This window comes from Elephas maximus, chromosome 25 (genome assembly GCF_024166365.1).
Source record: "Elephas maximus indicus isolate mEleMax1 chromosome 25, mEleMax1 primary haplotype, whole genome shotgun sequence".
Taxonomy (NCBI): Eukaryota; Metazoa; Chordata; class Mammalia; order Proboscidea; family Elephantidae; genus Elephas; species Elephas maximus.
In genome coordinates this window covers 21,616,650-21,635,883 of record NC_064843.1, presented here as the reverse complement: position 1 = coordinate 21,635,883, position 19,234 = coordinate 21,616,650, and the positions used below count along the sequence as shown (strand labels likewise).

Sequence of the window (19,234 nt, the reverse complement as noted above, 5' to 3'; positions counted from 1 at the left end):
GTTGCTGTGAACTGGCTACATCCCTCTATTGCTCCAGGGAGAGCCACAGCTCCCATGGGTGGCCCTCTCCCGCTTCCAGAAATTGCTCCCTGCTGCCACCAGCCTGAGGGACCTACACTCCTGCTTTTCCTGCCTTTGTGAAGACTGCCTTTTTTAAACACTGCTTGGTTGGAGGTACCGCCTGTTTCTTGCTGGGCCCTGAGCTGATAAACCAAGTAGCAGGGCTGAGATTTGCATCCAGACATCCTGATCCCGGAGTCTACTCTCTTAACTCCTACACTCACCTGGAACCCAGAAAGTGATACAAGGGGCTGAGGTTAAGTGTGTTGCATAAATGGGAAGAAGGAGAAAGGTAAACATGGGTGGCCTAGGGGCAGTCATGGATGGCTGCCAGGAGGAGTACTTATGGAGTAAAGGTTGAGAAGCCTAAAGGAGCAAGGCTCTGAAGAACCCACAGGGTTGCCTTCCGCAGAAGTGGGTGGAGGACAAGGGTGTTTCTGGCAGAGGAACAACCTGAGCAAGCAGCAGGCAGAGGGAGAGAGAAGACAGGCAGAGTGGGAGGGATAGGATGTGTGGTCCGGAACCTCGCAGGCCCAGCACTTGTCTAGACAGAGGATGACACACGCACATCTGTTAAACCTTACACTCCCCTGGCAGCCCCTCCTTTTCATGGCCACAAGCCTTTCTCAGCTTCCTCTCCTCCTCTCCAGGACTGTCAAAGCACGGACAGGCCCTCCTGGAAAACTGGGGTCGCAGACTCTCCCTGTCAGCCCTGCCTCTGCCCGGCGTCATCTGGTGCTCTCTGTTCCTGTTCTTGGAATTCCATCTGGAGCCAGAGGACCAAGCCAGAGCTCAAGAACAGGGCAGGAGGCAAGAGAAGGGCACTTCAGAAGGAGGCGGGAAAGATCAGGTTTCAAGACAAGGGTCAGGACATGGAACAGAAATTAGGGCATAGAGAGAAGGGTAAAAAGTAGGGGAGTAACTCAGGGCTCAAGAATCCAGCTGCCTGCATAACTACCCACGCAACAAGAATCTGAGGGCCTACTATGTGCCAGGCACCATTCTTGGCACTGGAGATGCAGCTCATTGTCAGCTGTTGTCAAGTTTGCTCTGATTCTTAGCAACCTTATATATAAAAGAAAAAACATTGCCCAGGGATACAGCTGTGAAACTCAATCACTCAATCAAATTAAAAAAATAACAACCCACAAAAAACCTCCCCAACTTCCTGACCTCATGGAGCTGACATTCAAAGGGTCAACATATCAAAGGCTGGAGCTGCAGGATTCCAGCTAAAGGTGAGAAGGATTAGAAGACGGGGTTGGAAATTAGGACAAAGCACAGGTGAACTGCTAGAACGGTCCCAGGTTAAGGCTGAGCTCCAAGAAAGTTTAGAAACAACGTATTCTAAGACCAGGGCAACTGAGTGCTTTGCACAAGTGAGTAGGTGTTCGAGAGGCTAGATAATTCACACTGAAATATCTGAGCACTGTACATGCGCCTGGTACTGTTTTATGGTCAGTGAAAAAAGTAACAGACAAAAATGTCTACTCTCATGGAGCTGACATTTTAGAGAATGGAGAGTAAAAAGCAAATAAACTGACAGATGCTTGTAGCCAGCCTACCTGGATTGGAATCTCAGCCCTACCATGTACTAGTAGTTAGACAAATAAGCTCCTGTGCCCTCAGGGTCTTCATTTGTAAAACGGGGACAATGATAGCACTGACCTTATTAGGTTGTAAGGATGAAATGGAAGCCTACAGAACAGAGCTGTAGACAATAAGTGCCCAATATTTGTTGGGTTTGGGCCACCCAGCATTCCCTCACTCAACTTTCTATAACGGCTTCCACTTTGCATTTAGGGATCTTCTCCTGCCCCACCGTTGGTCCATATGGTTCACATTAGGCCCCAGCTCCAAGGCTGGACTGTGGGTTCCCAGCCTGAGGTGTTCAGAGCATTCCATTTCTCCTGCTTCAGTGCCAATCAGCATAAACCAGAAGCCTGGCGGATCAGGAGGAGGTGCTTACCCTTTCTAATTGGCCAGGAACACGTGAGGATAGGTGAAGACTCTGGTGCCGTCTTGCCTCGTGTGGAGTTGAGAATGAAGCCAACACTTGGAAGGGACCAGTGCTACAAAATGCAATGAACCTGAGTTTAAATGACAGCATTTGAGACCTGGATCCAGCCAAGACTGAAGGATTTACTGCTGGATTCTTTGTTTCAGGTACCAATACATTCTTCTTTGTTCTTCAACCAATTTGAGCTGTTTTCTTGATTTCTTTCTAGGTCAACTTTCTTACATTTTGACTCTTAAGGGACATGAATAAAATTTCTTTTTTTTTTTTTAGGTCAGTCTGAATTGCTTTATCTGTGACTTGCAACAAAGTAGGCCCAAACTGTACAGCAAGCTGGGGGCAGAGTGTTGACTCAGGTGGCTTCCCAGCCAATCTGCCTCTGTGCTCAGAAAGACATGACAACATAGTTTGCCAGCCCACGGCCAGGCCTCCTGGGCCCAACTCACCACCTAATCTCAGGCAACTTTCCTCATCCTTATTTGCCAGCTGATAAGAGAAAGGTGGTGTGGAAGGCAGAGTAACCTGGGCGTGGGAGTCATGAATTCTGGTTCTGATTCTCCCACTCTAGCCACGACTAGGCCTCAGTTTCCTCATCTGCCATGGAAAACAGACTGTTCCCTGGGCCTTAAAGATCAGGATGGGTGGAGTCTGAGGAGGTAGACAGAGTACCTTCCCTGGCTTCCCTGCCTGAGGCAGGCCTCCTTCTGAGACTCCCCGCCTCAGTTCCTGGTTGGTTCTCCTCAGAGCACTTTTCACAACCTGTGATTCCCTTATTTACTCTTCTGTTAGGATTTGTATCTGTGGGGGGTCGTTTCCCCCTCTGGAACATATGTCTATGTCTGTCTTTTCACCCCCATAGCCTCAGCTCCTGGCACAGCCTAGGTGCTAATTCTTCCAGTCAGTCGACAAGTATTTGTTGTTGTCAGCTGCCCTTGAGTTGACCCCGACTCATGACGACCTTAATGTATAACAGAACAAAATGTTGTCCCGTCCCGTGCTATACTTACAATTGCCTGCATGTTCCAGTCCATAGTCATGGCTACTGTGCCAACCCACCTCACTGAGAGTCTTCCTCACCCTCATCATCCTCCTCTAGCAACTGAACATTCCTGATGACATGTCCAAAGCAAGCAAGGGTACAATGGTCTGTTGCAATCCATAAGGTTTTCATAGGCTAAATTTCAGAAGAAGATTGTCAGGCTTTTTTCCTAGTCTGTCTTAGTGTGTAAGCTCAGTTGAAACCTGTCCACCATGGTATTTGAAATACCAGGCCCTGCTGGTATTTGAAATACCAATGGCATAGCTTCAAGTGTCACAGCAACATGCAAACCACCGTAATACGGCAAGCTGACAGATGAGTGGTGGAACAAGGATTCACTGAGAACCTAATATGCTCCAGGCCCAGTTTTAAGGGAGGAAAGGGACAAAGGGCTCAGCTTTCAGAGAGCAGACACAAAAATAGATTCTATGGTACGTGAAGGTTCTAAGGAGGTAACGCCGGGGAGGGAAGCTGGAAGTGCTGGTGGGGGGAAGACTGCAATTCTGCATAGGGTGGTCAGTAAAGGCCTTTCTGAGAGCTGACGTTGGGGCAGAGGCCTGAGGAGGTGAGGGATAAGCCTTGTGGATATTGAGGGGAAGGGCACGGCAAGCCCATGGAAGGGCAAGTGCAGACATCCTGCAGCACCACATGCCTGGGGTGGCTGAGGAAGGTAAAATCAGCAAGTGTGGCCGGAAGACAGACTGCGGTGCGATCAAATACTTTTGTGTGCGGCCTTTCTAGCCATGGTCTTGTGCCTCCCACCCATGTGACTGGGTAGCGATGTGCAAATAAGATCATTGTGGCCTACTGAGGGGGTTGGTCAGTTTTGCCTTAAAAGAGAGCCAATTCCAGAGCAGAGAGGAGAGCCCACCACCACCAAAGAAGGAGAGACCTGCAGTAGAGACCCACACAGAGACCCACAGGAGATGGTGCAGTGGGCTTCCCTGCCCATGGAGCGAGAAAGCTGAGTGCCTTTGGGCTGAGACTGAGGGCCAGGGAGAAGTCTATGCCTGACCCACGAATCTGGGACTTGCCAGGCTCCACAACCACGTGAGTCATTTCCTTTATATGGTCCATGAGTTCTGTGAGACCTTGCAGTGAATTAGGGAATCCAAAGACGGGAGGGAGAATGCTGAGGGGAGAGGGAATAGCTGAGGTTAGAGATGATGGAGTGGGACAGCAGTCTGGAAAAGTTGGACATTTGCGACATCTTTAACCTCTGCCTCATAGAAACTAGCTTTGTGCTGATCCTTCTAAAAGAAATTATTCATTTACTGGTACTCTGAGGGAGAGGGGTCCTGGAGGGTTCCAGCACAGGAATGATGTGATTCGATGTAGGCTTTAGCAGAATCCTTCTGGTAGCATGTGGGGAATAGATTGTAGGGAGTAAGAATGGAAGCAGGGAGATGAGGAGGGAGGAGATTGCTTGGCCTGGGTGAAGGCAGTGAACGGGGTAAAAAGTCGACAGATTCCAGACGCTTGTTGAATGAATATATTTATGAAAGACTGAATGGTGGGAAGATTGGCTTATGCCAGGTGTTTTAACTTCTATTGCCGTATAACTAATTACCACAAAATCAGCGATGGAATAAAAACTTTTTTTTAATATGCTTATGGACACTGCGATCAGGAATGTGAACAGGACACAGCAGGAATGGCTGGTCTCTGCTTGCTAATGTCTGGAGCCAGGACTGAAAAGACGCAACAGCTGGGGCTGCCCTGACAGCTGGGGGTTGAGTTGTCTGGAAGTAACTTTACTCACATAGGCGGTGGCTACTGCTGGCAGTGCGGGTGGGACCACGCTGGGGCTGTTGACTGGCACCTCCATGCTGCCTCTTCATGTGGCCTGGGCTTCCTCACAGCATGGTGGCATCATGGTGGTGCCTGATTTCTTACATGGCAGCTTAGGGCTCCAAAAGAGATTGTCCCAGCCAACAAGGCAGAGCTGCTTTGTCTTTTCTGACCTAACCTTGGAATTCCCAAAGCTTTGTTTCCACCATATTCTGTTGTTTACCAGCATTTCTTGAGCCCAGCCAGATTCAGTGGGAGGGGACACAGACTCCACCTCTAGATGGGAGGAGTGTCAAGGTCACATTGTAGATGACCATGTGGATGTGTTGCTGTGACCATCGTGGAAAACAATCTACCCCACCAAGTCACAGAGGCCTGTACGTGGGAGAGGGGTAGGGACTAAAAGCCATGTGGGCCACTCCCCTCAGCACAATATCCCTTCTAGAAAGTGAAACATGATTTGGCCTCTACCACTGTCCGTGTCTCCCAACTGTGAAGTGTGTGCCCACGCCCACGTCAAAGATCCCGAGTCGCAGGAAGTCCTGGGGTGACCTAAAGTTTTCCCCAACCCCACTCTTCCTCCCCATATGACCCAAAGGGGTTAAATCAATGATGGTGGGGTCCAGGGCTCTGAGGGGAGGAGAAGAAGCAAAGAGAAAGGTGTGCCCTGGAGTGAACGCAACAATGACCTCTCCCCTTTATTGCTGAGAATGGATTTTCCCTGTTCTATCCGCGTTGATGTTGCTTATTGGTCCAGTTGTGAGGATTTTTGTTTTCTGTAGGTTGGGGTGTAATCCATACTGAAGGCTGTGTGCGGTCTTTGATCTTCATCAGTAAATGCTTCAAGTCCTCTTTGCTTTCAGCAAGGAAGGTTGTGTCATCTGCATATAGCAGGTTGTTAAGGAGTCTTCCTCCAATCTTGACGCCCCGTTCTCCATATAGTCCAGCTTCTTGGATTATTTGCTCAGCATACAGATTGAATAAGTATGGTGAAAGGATGCAACCCTGAAGCACGCCTTTCCTGATTTTAAACCACGCAGTGTCCCCTTGTAACATAAGAAAGACCATCTCTTGGTTTATGTACAGATTCTGCATGAGCACAATTAAACTTTCTGGAATTCCCATTCTTTGCACTGTTATCCATAATTTGTTACGATCCAAACAGTTGAATGCCTCTGCATAGAGTATAAAGCTCAGGTAAACATCTTTCTGGTATTCTCTGCTTTCAGCCAAAATCCATCCGATATCATCAGTGATATCCCTTGGTCCATGTCCTCTTCTGAATCCGGCTTGAACTTGTGGTAGGTCCCTGTCGATGTACTGCTGTAACCATTTTTGAATTATCTTCAGCAAAATTTTACTTGTGTGTAATATTAACCATATTGTTTGATAACGTCTGCGTTCTGTTGCATCATCTTTCTTTGAAATGAGCACAAATACGGATCTCTTCCAGTCGGTTGGCCAGGTAGCTGTCTTCCAAATTTCTTGGCACTAATGAGTGAGCACCTCCAGCGTCACATCCGTTTGTTGAAATATCTCAATTGATATTCCTTCAATTCCTGGAGCCTTGTTTTTGCTTTAAAGTAGAAGGGAAGCTGCCTAACAAACCCCGAAAACCAAACAGACACACACAAGTACAGGATCTGAGTTTGGCGAAGTGGCTCTAACTCCCTCCTAGTCCTTCCCTGCTGATTCTGGAAATGACACCACTGGGGCTTCAGCCCTGCAGCTCTGTGGGCTCAGGGCCATCATCAACATGGAACCTGTCCAGGAGATGAGCACCCTGTCCTCAGCACACTTCTCCTCAGGGCCTGGCTGGTTTGGGGGTGTGAAGAGCTGGAAACTTAAGATGGGGGTGCCGGGCCAGGGTCCCAGAGCAGGTTTGGGAAGGATCTTCACGATGCCTCCCTGGGTGGGAGAGCTGGAAAGGGTTCCTGACCCGTCAGAACTCGGCCGGGGATCACTCAGCTCCTTCTGGCTCAGAATCAGCCACTGGAGTTTTTATAGGCAGCTCCCAGGAAGTTTCTGGTGAGATGGGTAGGGGCTTCCGGTGTGCTCCATTCCCCTCTGAAAAGGGCACAAGCGTACCCCATCCCATATCCAGGGTCTTGGGCATTCGCTTGTCCACCTGCACTGCTGCTTGTACTATATTTACCATCTAGTTGACTCACTTCCTTATTTTAGTAAATTTACGTCAAAGGGCAAGTTTCCCCTCCGTGGGGAATGAGCGCCACTTGCCACAAATCGGGTTTGTCAACTTTGGCACTACTGACATTTGGGGCCGGAGCATTTTCTGTCGTGGGGCCTGTCCTGTGCCTTGTAGGATGCTTGGCAGCATCGCTGGCCTCTATCTACCAGATGCCAGTTGCACACCCACTCCCAGTTATAACACCCCAAAATGTCTCCAGACAAAACTGCCCCTGGGTGAGAACCATTGTGATAAACGGGTGGCAACAGTACAAAACGAACCCAAAGGTACTAATTAAATTCTCACTTGCCCAGGGCTCTGAGCTTTTTCTTACAAGACGGGCAGGTCTCCTGGAAGACCACGAGGGAGATGCTTGTGGGGGTCCCTCCTGGATGACTCAGAAGGTTTGAAGGAGAAGGGAAAAAGGAATGGCTTGCTCACAATATGATTCAATGTCATTTACGCTTGTGCACAGACCCCTGAAAAGCAGCTGGAGGACCACTGTGTCCCACCCACCAGAAACCATGCCTTGTTCCTGTTAATGGGACCAGGTCAGCCAGGTTCCAGTGGCCTGGCCCCAGGCCTAGGCTCACCTGAAGTCTAGATGTCACCTTTAGAGAGAGGCACCTGTTTGTAGCAGCCTTTGTCTAAAGTGCAGACACAGACTCAAATGCCTGCAGGGGCCAAGCAAGTGACACAGTGAAGGCGCCGTTTCCGAAGTACAAACATTCAACGCATTTTAAACACCGAGCAGGCCAAACTAAACCCCTTTGGAGCCTGATGGGGGCCTATCAACCCTTGAAAGTGATCTAGCCTATTCTAAGCACCTGGTATGTGCCAGGTGCTGTGTAAGATGCTGGGAAACAGTGGTGGACACAAGAGGCCAGGCCTCTGTCCTCAAGGAGCTGCCATTCTTGCGGGGGAGATAGATAATTACCAAGTGAAGATGAATTTCATATTGTCTTAAGAGCCTTGAAAGAAATGCTGAGGGTGATGAGAAACTGAATTGGCGGAGGTTCTCTCTGAGAAGGTGACACTGAGCTGAGATCAGAAAGCGGGCAAGAACTAGCTGTGGGCCAAATGCTTTCCAAGCAGAGGAGCCGCATGTGCGAAGGCCCTGAGGTGGGAATGTACTTGTCTCTTTGAAGAACAGAATAAAGACCTGCATGGCCAGAGCGGGGAGGAGCGGCTTGGCATCAATGAGGTTGGACATCACCTTCTCCCAGCACACGCCTTCCTGGCAGGCCACACCTCCTGTCCTTTCTGGGTGTTTAGGGGAAACAGGGATCAGATACAGACATTCCCACCTCTGTTCTTTGTTCTTTTGTCTCAGCTGTGGACAAAAGCTTCCCTGGCAGCAAGTTACAAAGTTATTTCTGCCAAAGGCCTTTGGCCAAAAGCAATAAAGTTGGACCTGAAGAGAGTCATTATTCATGCCTAATTGTGGGCCGATTCTGTGTGGGGGCCACAGTGAGGACTGACGGCCCCACCCCCTCCCTTTCTGAACCCCATGCTTTCTCAGCACTGCTTACCCCCCAGAACACGTATTTATGTTTACAGAGCTTGCAGTTGCCTTGGCGAAGAACATAAAAGTAATAAAAGGCTATTCTGACTGGCCGGTATTTAGAATTCAATCAGCCCCTTCCTTCCTTCCCATCCAGCGCACAGCCGTGCGCCATCCTCCGCCATCGCGTCGGTTACTACAGGTGAACCCCTCACTAGCTCACCTTGGAAATGGTCCAACACTGACAACTATTGGAGAAGCTCTTTCTTATAGGTGGGGGAGGGAGGTTGAAGCAACTTTTTCCAAACAACCCGCTAAATTTAGAGATGTGATGCGAGAGAATTTTGAATGGCAGGTGCATTTCTACCCCTGGTGTGCTGTGAAATTCAGTTAGCAGCTGGAAATAGATCATCAAGGGGGGGGGGGAGTCAGACGTGTTGTTGGGGTGGGACCACCACCAGGAGACTCACAGGGCGTTGCTAGGTGCACCAAGGACATCATGGCTTTTTGAAGGAGGGGAGGCAGAGCTCGCTGTCAGTGGCCACAGCATGGCAGGGTCTGGGGAGGCAGGAGCACACCCAGTGTGGCCGGTCCCTCCTCTCCTGGTTCCAGCGGCACCTTCCACTGGCCAGCGGTCCCCTCATTACCGCACATGCTCGCTTCCAACAGCCAGGGGCAATCACTCCTATCTTGCGGCTGCAATGCCAAGGCATGAAAGGGCTTCTGGGAATTGGCTCTGCCCTTTAATATGAAGTGGGGATCCTAGACCCCGGCAGGGCCTGACTCCTGGGCTCTCCGACCCGGAAAGGCTGCCGCATGGATCTGGGCATTCTACTTATTAGCTGCTGTTGAGTCACCCCCAACTCATGGTGACCCCGTTCACAACAGGATCGGACTGCTGTGATCCATAGGGTCTTCACTGGCTAATTTTCAGAAGTAGAGCACCAAACCTTTCTTCCCAGTCTTATTCTGGGAGCCCTGCTGAAACCTCTTCAGCATCACAGGAACATACAAGCCTCCTCTGACATACGGGTGGTGGCTGTGCACTGGCTGGGAATTGAACACGGGTCTTCAGCATAGAAGGTGAGAATTCTCACACTGGACCACCACTGCCCCACACACATACATACATGCATACATAAATGTTAACTAATTATCCAGGGACAGGACCACTTATTAAGGGACCATGCAGAGATTTCTAAATTATTTTGTCTGCCCAGCATCTGGCCTCCCCTTCTTTTGAGAAGAGTAATCCAATTTCCTTTTGGAAGTTCCCCCCCAAGATGCCCCACCCTTCCCTGATTCAAGGTGGTCACGTGACCCACGATCGGCCAAACTCTCTCACTGGGCCGCTGACTCTCAAGTGGAGTGTCAGGGGCAGAAAGGGAATGCAGGGGTGCATTTGTCTCAAGGAAACCCTGCCCCCAGAAGTGCCCAAGTTCCTGTCCTTTCCTAAGCCTGGTTCCCTAGTCTTTCTGCTGATTCTCTGAGCTCCCCAACTCCCTCCCAATAAATTCTGTTTCAGCTTAAAGCGGGCAGAGTTGGTCGCTGCTGCTTGCAGTCTGTGGGGAACTGTTACTCTGGTGGACCTCAAAGAGCCACAATGCCCGGCAGTCACACCCCATGAAACTTGGCTGGCTCTGTGACCTGCTTTGACTGAGAGAAGATGGCAGAAGTGATGCTGTGCCAATTTTGAGCCTAAGCTTTCATTTGTGCACTCTTAGAAGTCAGGCTATCCTGAGACCACCATGCGGTGAGGAAGCCCAAGCAGCCACGGGGAAAGGCCATGAGTAGAAGGGAAGCATTCCGCGGATGGGCCCAATTGAGCTCCCATCTGGTGACCAGCAGGAGCTGCCACACATTTGAGTGGGGCCAGTATGGACCTTCCAGCTGATATAAAGAAGAAGGACCAGCTGGTCAACCCACAGAATCACTAGCTAGAAACTGCTGTTGCTTTAAGCCACTGAGTTTGGGATGCTTTGTTACATAGTAGAAACACAATCTAAAAATCCTGAATGATACAGATTAGAGCTCATTTCTCCACTTGAATGTCATAAATGACCTAGGATGAATCAAGACTTTTTCTCACCTCTGACAGATTGCTTTATTTAAATGAGCACTTTGAGGAGAACATCATTCATTCATTCCTTCAATCATTCATTCAAACAGGTAGTAAGCAGAGCACTGATAGCACAAAGAAGAACAAGTTTAAGGAGCTCATGTTCTAGCAGGAGAACCACAAACAGTGCCTCAGTTTCCTCACCTGTAAAATGGGAATTATAATACCTGGTTAACATCGAGTTGATTCCGACTTGATTCCGACTCATAGTGACCCTATAGGATAGAGTAGAACTGTCCCATAGGGTTTCCAAGGCTGTAATCTTTACAGAAGCAGATTGCCACATCTTTCTCCCACTGGGAATGATAATAGGCCCTGCTTAAAAGGGCTGTTGTGATGATTAATCGGTAGATAACATATACTCAACAGATGTTAGATTTTATTGCTATTATAAACAGAGTTGCAATGCATTGCCCCTCTGAAGTGTTTCCATTTGCTATGAACAAAAGTGTCGCAGCAGGTGGCCTCAACTCAAATGTCTGTGTGAGCCAAGCAGGTAATGTAAATGAGTGAAGTGGGCCCAGAATAAGAGAACTCATGGGTCCCTTTCTCTGCAGCTCTCATTTTACTACTTTTAACGGAGGTCTAAGAACATAGAAATATTTCTCCACTATGAGAAAAGCAGCAGGGCAAGTGCAATGACAAACAGCAACTGAACTTGGCTGCAACCACAGGCATACAATAGGGAGTGATGAGGACTATGGCAAACTGGAGAATATACAGTCAGTGGGAATGAGAGCCCAGGGTAGCCATAAATGGCCCACATCTCCCTATTTTGAAAATGCAAAATCTTACAATTGTTAAAATGTGCCAACAAACCTTTTAGAAGTTTCAAAACAGTGTGTAGATCAAATAAAACATGTCTGTGAGCTGGATACAGCCCCTGGGTAGCCAGCCTGGGATGTCCTATTTTAATAGAATGGCTGAGCAAGGAGACTTCTTTGTGCCTCACTTTCCTCATCTATAAAACAAGGACTAGGATATTCCTGTGTCAGAGAGTCGTCACACGGCCACACGAGCAAAGCCTGGCACATAGAAAGTGCTCAGTAAGTGTGAGCTTTTAGGAGTGTGGGTTGGGGAGAGAAGGCGAGAAAGGCGGGGTTTCCAGTGTCATGATAACTGGTGTCTTAGGCTGGGTTCTCTAGAGAAGCAAAACCAGCGAAGTGTGTACATATATATAGATTTATATCAAGGAAATGGCTCATGGGCTTGTAAAGGCTGGGACATCCCAAGTCCATGGGTCAGGCTGGGGGCTGCTCCTGACTCACGCAGCTTCAGGGGCTGGTGAACCCAAGATCAGCAGATCAGACAGCAGGCCTCTGGCTCAGAGGTATGCTGCTAGCTCAAGTCCCGAGAACCAGAGAAAAGATGACTAGGAGCCAGCTGCTGGATCCAGAGCGAGCAAAAGCCAGTGAGCTTTGTCAGAAAGTCTACCTATGTTGAATGCAGGCCACACCCCCAAGGAAACTCCCTTTCAGCTGATTGGCGCTCATAACGGATCTCATCATGGAAGTGATTACATTACATCAGATCTCATTGTGGAGGCGATTACGTCATTACATAACTGCTAAATTACATCATAACTGCCAAACCACTGAGAATCACGGCCCAGGCAAGTTGACACACCTTAACCATCACAGCTGGTATTCCAGGAGGGCAGAGCTGGGGGGAGTTGTCTCTCCGAGGGTATACCCAGGGATCTTCCACCTAAGGGCCCTCGGTAGAATGTCGCGGCACTCATCTTCCAGGTTAACTTTCGGAGCCCAGGTGGGCTGAGACTGATCAGAAGTGGAGCGTCCCACTGGCCCTTCTGGGGGGCTGATTGTCCTTGGTGTGGCATAAGGTAGACAATCCCTCCTCTGTGAGTGGTATTAGCATAAAACCCACCTCCAGGTCTGGGGCTGACTGTCGGAAGGGCACAGGGACTGAGAGTGTTTGAAACCAACCCTTCCCTCCCCAACCTTTGCTTTCTGCGAGTGGCAAACAGGTTCTTGACTTCCTCGGGCTGAGTAGTCACCTTTGAGCAAATATCCCCAAACACTAGATTCAGATGCACTGGCAGCTTTCCAAACCTCCTCCTTCCTTGCTGCTTTCATTCAAAAAATATTCAAGAAGCACCTATAGGGTGCCAGGCCCTGCCCTAGGTGCTGGAGATACAGCAGTGAACAAGACAAACAAGGGCCCTGGCAGCACGTAGCTTGCTCCCTAGCAAGTGGAGACAGGACACAGGACAAGCTAGCAAATACGTAAACCGAGATAATTCCAGAGAGTGGTAAGTACTATAAACATAAAACAGGGTGCCATTCGAGGCATCTGGGCATTCTAAGGAGGTGACGTTTGAGCTCACATGGAGACCTGAACGATCAGAAGGAGTCAGCCATGTGAAAGGCTGAAAGGAAGAGCATTCAGGCAGAAGGAACGGCAAGTGCAAAGGCCCTGAGGCTGAAATGAGCACTGATGCATCTAAGGAAAAGAAAGGTGGCCAGGCTGTACAGGTCAGAGTAGAATATGGCAAGGAGTTTGATCTTATTACATATCCAGTGAGCCCCTGGAGGGGTGGGTTTATCGGGGGAGTTGTCATCATCTATGTGCCCTATGGGGACTTTGCAGAAATGACCAGCAGAGGGCATCCCGTTCTGCACTGTCTCTCTCTGCTTCAGTGGTTCTCAAATTCCGCTGTTTAGTGGAGTCACTTGGGATGGCTGTAAAATATCCTGATGTCTGGGAGCCTCCTCTCAGGGACACGGATTTAATTGGTCTGGGGTGCGGCCTGGGCACTGAGATTTTTTAGCTTTCCTGGAGATTCTGTCAGGGACCCCTGCTCTACTTGCAGGCACCTCCACCTGTGCACATGGTGACAAGCCCCACTTGGGCTCCCAGGACCTAAAAGCCATCTCTTCCCAGAACAGGTTGCCTGGGTGGTGCACACAGTAAATGACTGGGTACTAATCAAAAGGTTGGCAGTTCAAATCCACCCAGAGGCGCCTTGGAAGAAAGTCTTGGTGACCTACTTCCAAAAAATCAGCCGCTGAAAATCCTATGGGGCACTGTTCTCTTCTGACACATATGGGGTCTCCATGAGTCTGAACTAACTTGTCGGCAACTGGTTTCCCCAGAACAGGCTCAGGGCCCTGTCCTATAGGTCGGTCCCGAGGTTTGCTCCTTTCCGGAGCTGGCCTCACTGAGTCCTAAAAGACAGGTGGGTGGAGGGAGTGGAGCAAGGTACAGAAAAAGCACATCAGCCCAGGAAGCCACAGGATCGAGCTCTAGCGCAGCTACGCTTTGACTCGCTGCACTCTCCAAGCTGGTTCTGTCCATCTGTAAGGAGACCAGTTCCTGCCTTCCCTCTGGGCAGAGCGGCTAAAAAGACCAAACAGGATGCTAGCTGCAAAGGCACTTCAAAAAGCTAAAAAGGATCTACAAATACAAGCAACAGCAATTGCGATGGCAACAATAGTGATACCTGCAGCTTTGAAGCAATTTCCACGTGCCAGGCACTATTCTAGTGTCTCACAATAACTCTAAGAGGAAGATACTAAATTGTCCCCATTTTATAAAACAGGGAACTGAAGCTTGGAGAGGGGAGTGACTTGCTCAGCTCCACCCAGTTACTGAGTGGCCAAGCTGGGATTTGAACCCACGGAGTCTGGCTCTAGAGTCCGCACTCTTAACCATTACGATACACTGATTTTCAAGGATGTCTCTTATACCCAGGAGCCTTGGTGGTGCTACAGTTAAGTGCTCAGCTGCTAATCAAAAGGGTGGCAGTTCAAACCCACCCAGCAGCTGCACGGGAGAAAGACCTGGTGATCTGCTTCCATAAAGATTATAGCCTAGGAAACCCTATGGGGCAGTTCTCCTCTGTCACACACGGTAGCTATGAGTCAGAATCAACTCAATGGCACTCAACAGCAACTCTTACGTACAGTCTTCTATAGCTTCTTCATCTCCTGTCTGGGGTGGAAGCCACTGATATCTAGACTAACCCAAGAACTCACACCCCACTCATTGGAGAGGTTGGTCCATGCTAACTGTATGGATTTGTTTCCCTCTGGCTGGTCTAGGGCACTTTTGGAAGCATGTCAACAAGGACGGCGCTTAGCCAGAGAGAAGCCTGTGGCAACTCTCTGAGGCAGACACTGTGGGTGACACACCTGATGGTCAGTCCCCCTTCTTCCTTGGTTTATAGGACCCCAACTTTGTTCAGCAGGTGGGCCTTCTCCTGCCCAGGCAATAAACAGGCATTAGTCTAAGCCAGTGGCTTTGGTGGTTCAGCGGTAGAATTCTTGCCTTCCATGCAGGAGACCTGAGTTCGATTCCTGGCCAGTGCACTTCATGTGTAGCGACCACCCTGTCAGTGGAGGCTTGCGTGGTGCTATGATGTGGAACAGGTTTCGGTGGAGCTTCCAGACTCAGATGGACTAGAAGGAAAGGCCTGGTGACCTACTTCTGAAAATCAGCCAATGAAAACCCTGTGGATCACAACGGTCTGATCCAATTGTGTGTGGTGTCGCTGTGCGTTGGGGGAAGACTTGAGGACAACTAACGGCAACAGTCTAAGCCAGTGATTGTCAGAGGGGCGAAGCCACCTCCAGGGGTGCTTTGAGAATTTGTGGGGACTTCTGAAAAATTGTTGTTGAAAATATGCACAGCAGAACATACCCCAATTCAACAATTGCTACGTGTGATTCGGTGACATGGATACAGTCTTCAAATTGTGCGACCATTCTCATGGCTCCTCCCCCACTGACACAAACTCACTGTCTGTGGGGGCTCTGTGGTTGTCACAGTGACTGGGGATGCTACTGGCACTTAGTGGCGGGGGGAGGGGGGCAAGGATGCTGGATATGTTCCACTGATCCACACAGTGAAGAATCACCCTGTTCCCAGCACAACTTTCTGATGTGCGCTGGACGTTCGTGTAGGTGAAGACGCTGTTTTCAACGACCTGACCCTAGAAATGAGCTCTGATTCATGTAGAAACAAAAGATGTTTGTATGGTTTTACTCTTCACTGAATCTTCTAGGAAAGCTACCACTAAGTAAACTGAGGGAAGAATGTAGTTTGTTTTGTTTGGAAGTTTTGGCAAATTGTTCACTATTTTGGAAAATTACATCACTTATAGCCACACCACTTGTGATATTCGAGCTGCCAAAACCACACACCCATATCCAGTTACATCTGTAGCTGTCAGGCTGATGGGATTCGATACGACCGTGAGCATCTGACTGCTTCATTATGTTTTCTAATGCAGCTGTAAAGGAATTCTGGTGGTGCGATGGTTAAGCGCTCGACTGCTAACCAAAAGGTTGGAAGTATGGACTCACTCAGTGGCTCTGCCAGAGAAGGGCCTGGTGATCTGCTCCTGTAAAGATTACAGCCTAGAAAACCCTATGGGGCAGTTCTGCTCTGTCACATGGGGTCATTGTGAGTCAGATTCGACTTGGCGGCATCCAGCAACAACAGCAGCAATGTAGTTGTACCTCAGTACTTACATCCAAACAAGAAAACCAAACCCAGTGCCGTCAAGTTGGTTCCGACTCACAGCGACCCTACAGGACAGAGTAGAACTGCCCCATAGAGCTTCCAAGGAGCGCCTGGTGGATTTGAACTGCCGACTCTTTGGTTAGTAGCCATACCACTTAACCTCTATGCCACCAGGCTTTCCCAGTACTTACATATGGCAATATATATTTTTAATTATAAACCACTTTCCTTTTAATCTTCCTTTCAATTACAGTCAGGGTATTTTATTGATTAAAAAAAAAATCATGTGTGTATAGTATATATAGTATATATACTATACATACATGATTTAAAAAAAAAATCATGTGTGTAGGTAAGCTATATTATCTACGAATTTAATTTTAAGTAAGCCTGGCATTAAAAGTATTTGTTATAAGCCCACGCAAACCACAGCCTCTTCTAGCCTGATAGCAGAAGAACTAGATGGTGCCTGGCTACTGCTATCAACTGTTCTGACCAGGGACACAACAGAAGGCCCTAGTTAGAATGGGAGAAAAATATAGGACAAAACTCAAATTCATAAAAAATAGTAGACTTACTGGACTGATAGAGACTAGACGAACCCCGGAGACTATCACCCTAAGATGCCTTTTTAACCTGAAACTGAAGCCGCTCCTGGGGGTCACCTTTCAGCCAAATAATAGATTGGCCTGTAAAATAAATAATAACACTCATGAGAAACACGCTTCTTTTAACAATCAACTATATGAGACCAAATGGTCAACATTTACCCAAAAGCAAAGACAAGAAGGCAAGGAGGGGCAGGGAAACTGGATGGATGGAAATGGGGCAGGTAAGGTTGGAAATGGGGAGAGTGCTGACACGTTACAGGATTGTAACCAATGTCACAAAACAATTTGTGTATGAATTGTTGAATGGGAATCTAATTCGCTGTGTAAACTTTCACCTAAAACACAGTAAAATATTTTTAAAAAATTGCTATAAGAAGAGAGTGTTTGATCCATTAATATTGGGAACCCCTGAGCTAAGTCAAACATGAAAATCCCATTTCCCTTCCCTAGTATCGTGTTTAGGGGTGAGTACAAAACCTAAAACAAATCACTCTTAAAAGAAATACAACCAGAACGTGCCTTAGAAGGGGGGATGGTGAGACTTCAACTTGCTTACTTTAGTCATCAGGAAAGACCAACTGCTAGAAAAGGACATTATGTTTGGTAAAGTAGAGGACCAAGAAAAAAAACGAGGGAAACCGTTAATGAGATGGACACAAGGGCCACCACAATGGACTCACACACACTAATGATCGTGAAGATGGCAGCAGACCAGGCAATATTTCATCCTGTTATACACAAGTTTGCCGTGAGTTGGAGCCACCTTGAAGGCAACTGACAACAACTAACAGCAAAACCCAGCCCTGGAAGAATGAGACCCAAGGAAGTCTGCTGGGGTGGGGACTTATTGGAATGATTTTTGCTCTCTGATTAAAAGAGAGATAGTAAGGAGTCTACCCCTTTATTCCCACTTTGTATGAGGATGTGATGTCTGGAGCTGTGGCAGCTATTTTGAGACCATGAGGCAACAGGGCCAAAGACATGATGAGGACAGAGGAAGAGAACAGAAAGATCTTGAGTCCTTAATGACATCATTGTACTGCCAAGCCAGCCTAGGCGCTCCCTGCCTTTGGAACCCTTGGTACATGAGATCATTAAATGTTTCTATTGCTTAAGCTACTCTCAGCTTAAGCAATAGAAACAGCTGAGTGCTCAAATGATTAGGCCTCCAAGCCACTAAGAATCCCAGCAGGCTTTCGTATTCTCTGAACTAGTGAGATGAATGACCTGCATTCAGAAGTCCGTGGACAGCATCTGTCTCTAACGCAGCTTTTGGAGGGTCTGATTTTCACCAGAGCATGAACATCCCCTGAACTTCTGTTGGCTAACAGTTTTGTTCAGCCTCTTGCAAAAAAGCTCCACTTCTCTGGCTACTGAGATGGGTCAAATCCCCCACTGGGACCCTGACTCAAAGCCAACAAGAAAGGGTGTTGGCTGGTTTCTTTCCTGAACACATCTGGCTCCCACCTGGCCAAACACATCTTGGGCACAGCTCATGGTCCCCAGGGATGTCCCAGCCCATCAACTCACATACACAAGAGCTGCTCACAACCAACGACTCTGGGAGTAAGATCGAATTTACAGACGTCTCCAGAAAGGTCCAGGTGTGCAGAGCTGTGGGCCAGGCCTTTCATAAGACGACACCATGTGTCAGAGGCCAAGGCCACTGGGCAACATGTGCTTTGGAATCAAATGAAGAGACCATGGGGAACTCAGAACAGTGGTGGTCTCTGGTAGAATTTCACAAAATCGGGCTGGAGGAGACGCTCAGAGGCCATGCCAGCAGCTGGTCCACCAAGGAAGAATGGTGCTGCCTGTGAGGACCGGGATCCCACAGGATCCTAAGCAACTTCCCAAGGGGATCTGCTACCAAGTGACCATTACTTAGTTCTATCTGCTAACCACTAAGCAGCACAGGGGGGAAAAGGAGGGGCTTGGCCTGGGAACACCAAGAGGAGTGAGCATGTGGGACGTGCTAAAAATAGTCAGCAAATAGAGGCCTGATGGGCACTGGGTGAAGCAGGGGAGAACCACAGCAAAGAAGAGAATACATCCTCCCTGTTGATGGAGCCCAATCCCATGGCTTAAAGATTTAGGTTGCTAGCCTCAACCAGCTCCAGGCTTGTATATCCTCCAACCAGCGAGCTTTCAGACATCCAGGTAGAGTGGCAGCTCAAACCCAACACCTCCAGAACTAAACTCCTGATCTCCCCCATCAACCTACCCACCAAACCTTCTCTCCTAGTCTTCCCCATTTAGGAATCACCTTATGCTGGGCTGCCAGTCATCTTTGATTCCTTGGCACTATTGACATCTGGGGATGGATCCTTTGTTTTGTGAGTCCCTGGGTGGTACAAATGGTTAAGTGCTCAACTAACAGCCAAAAGATTGACAGCTCAAACCCACCTAGAGGTGCCT

General features: G+C 48.6%; 1 protein-coding gene across 5 annotated transcripts in view; it reads right to left on the bottom strand.

The window, feature by feature from the left end:
* SULF2 (sulfatase 2) overlaps nt 1-19,234 on the bottom strand; it is a 140,775-nt gene that overhangs the window by 109,660 nt on the left and 11,881 nt on the right. For 2 of the 5 annotated variants that reach the window (XM_049869894.1, XM_049869893.1), the window contains exon 2: nt 2,030-2,132. The exons of the other annotated variants lie outside the window; for them this stretch is intronic. The gene's annotated coding sequence lies outside the window, so the exon portion shown is untranslated. The remainder of the gene's footprint in view (nt 1-2,029; nt 2,133-19,234) is intronic. 5 annotated transcript variants of the gene reach the window in all.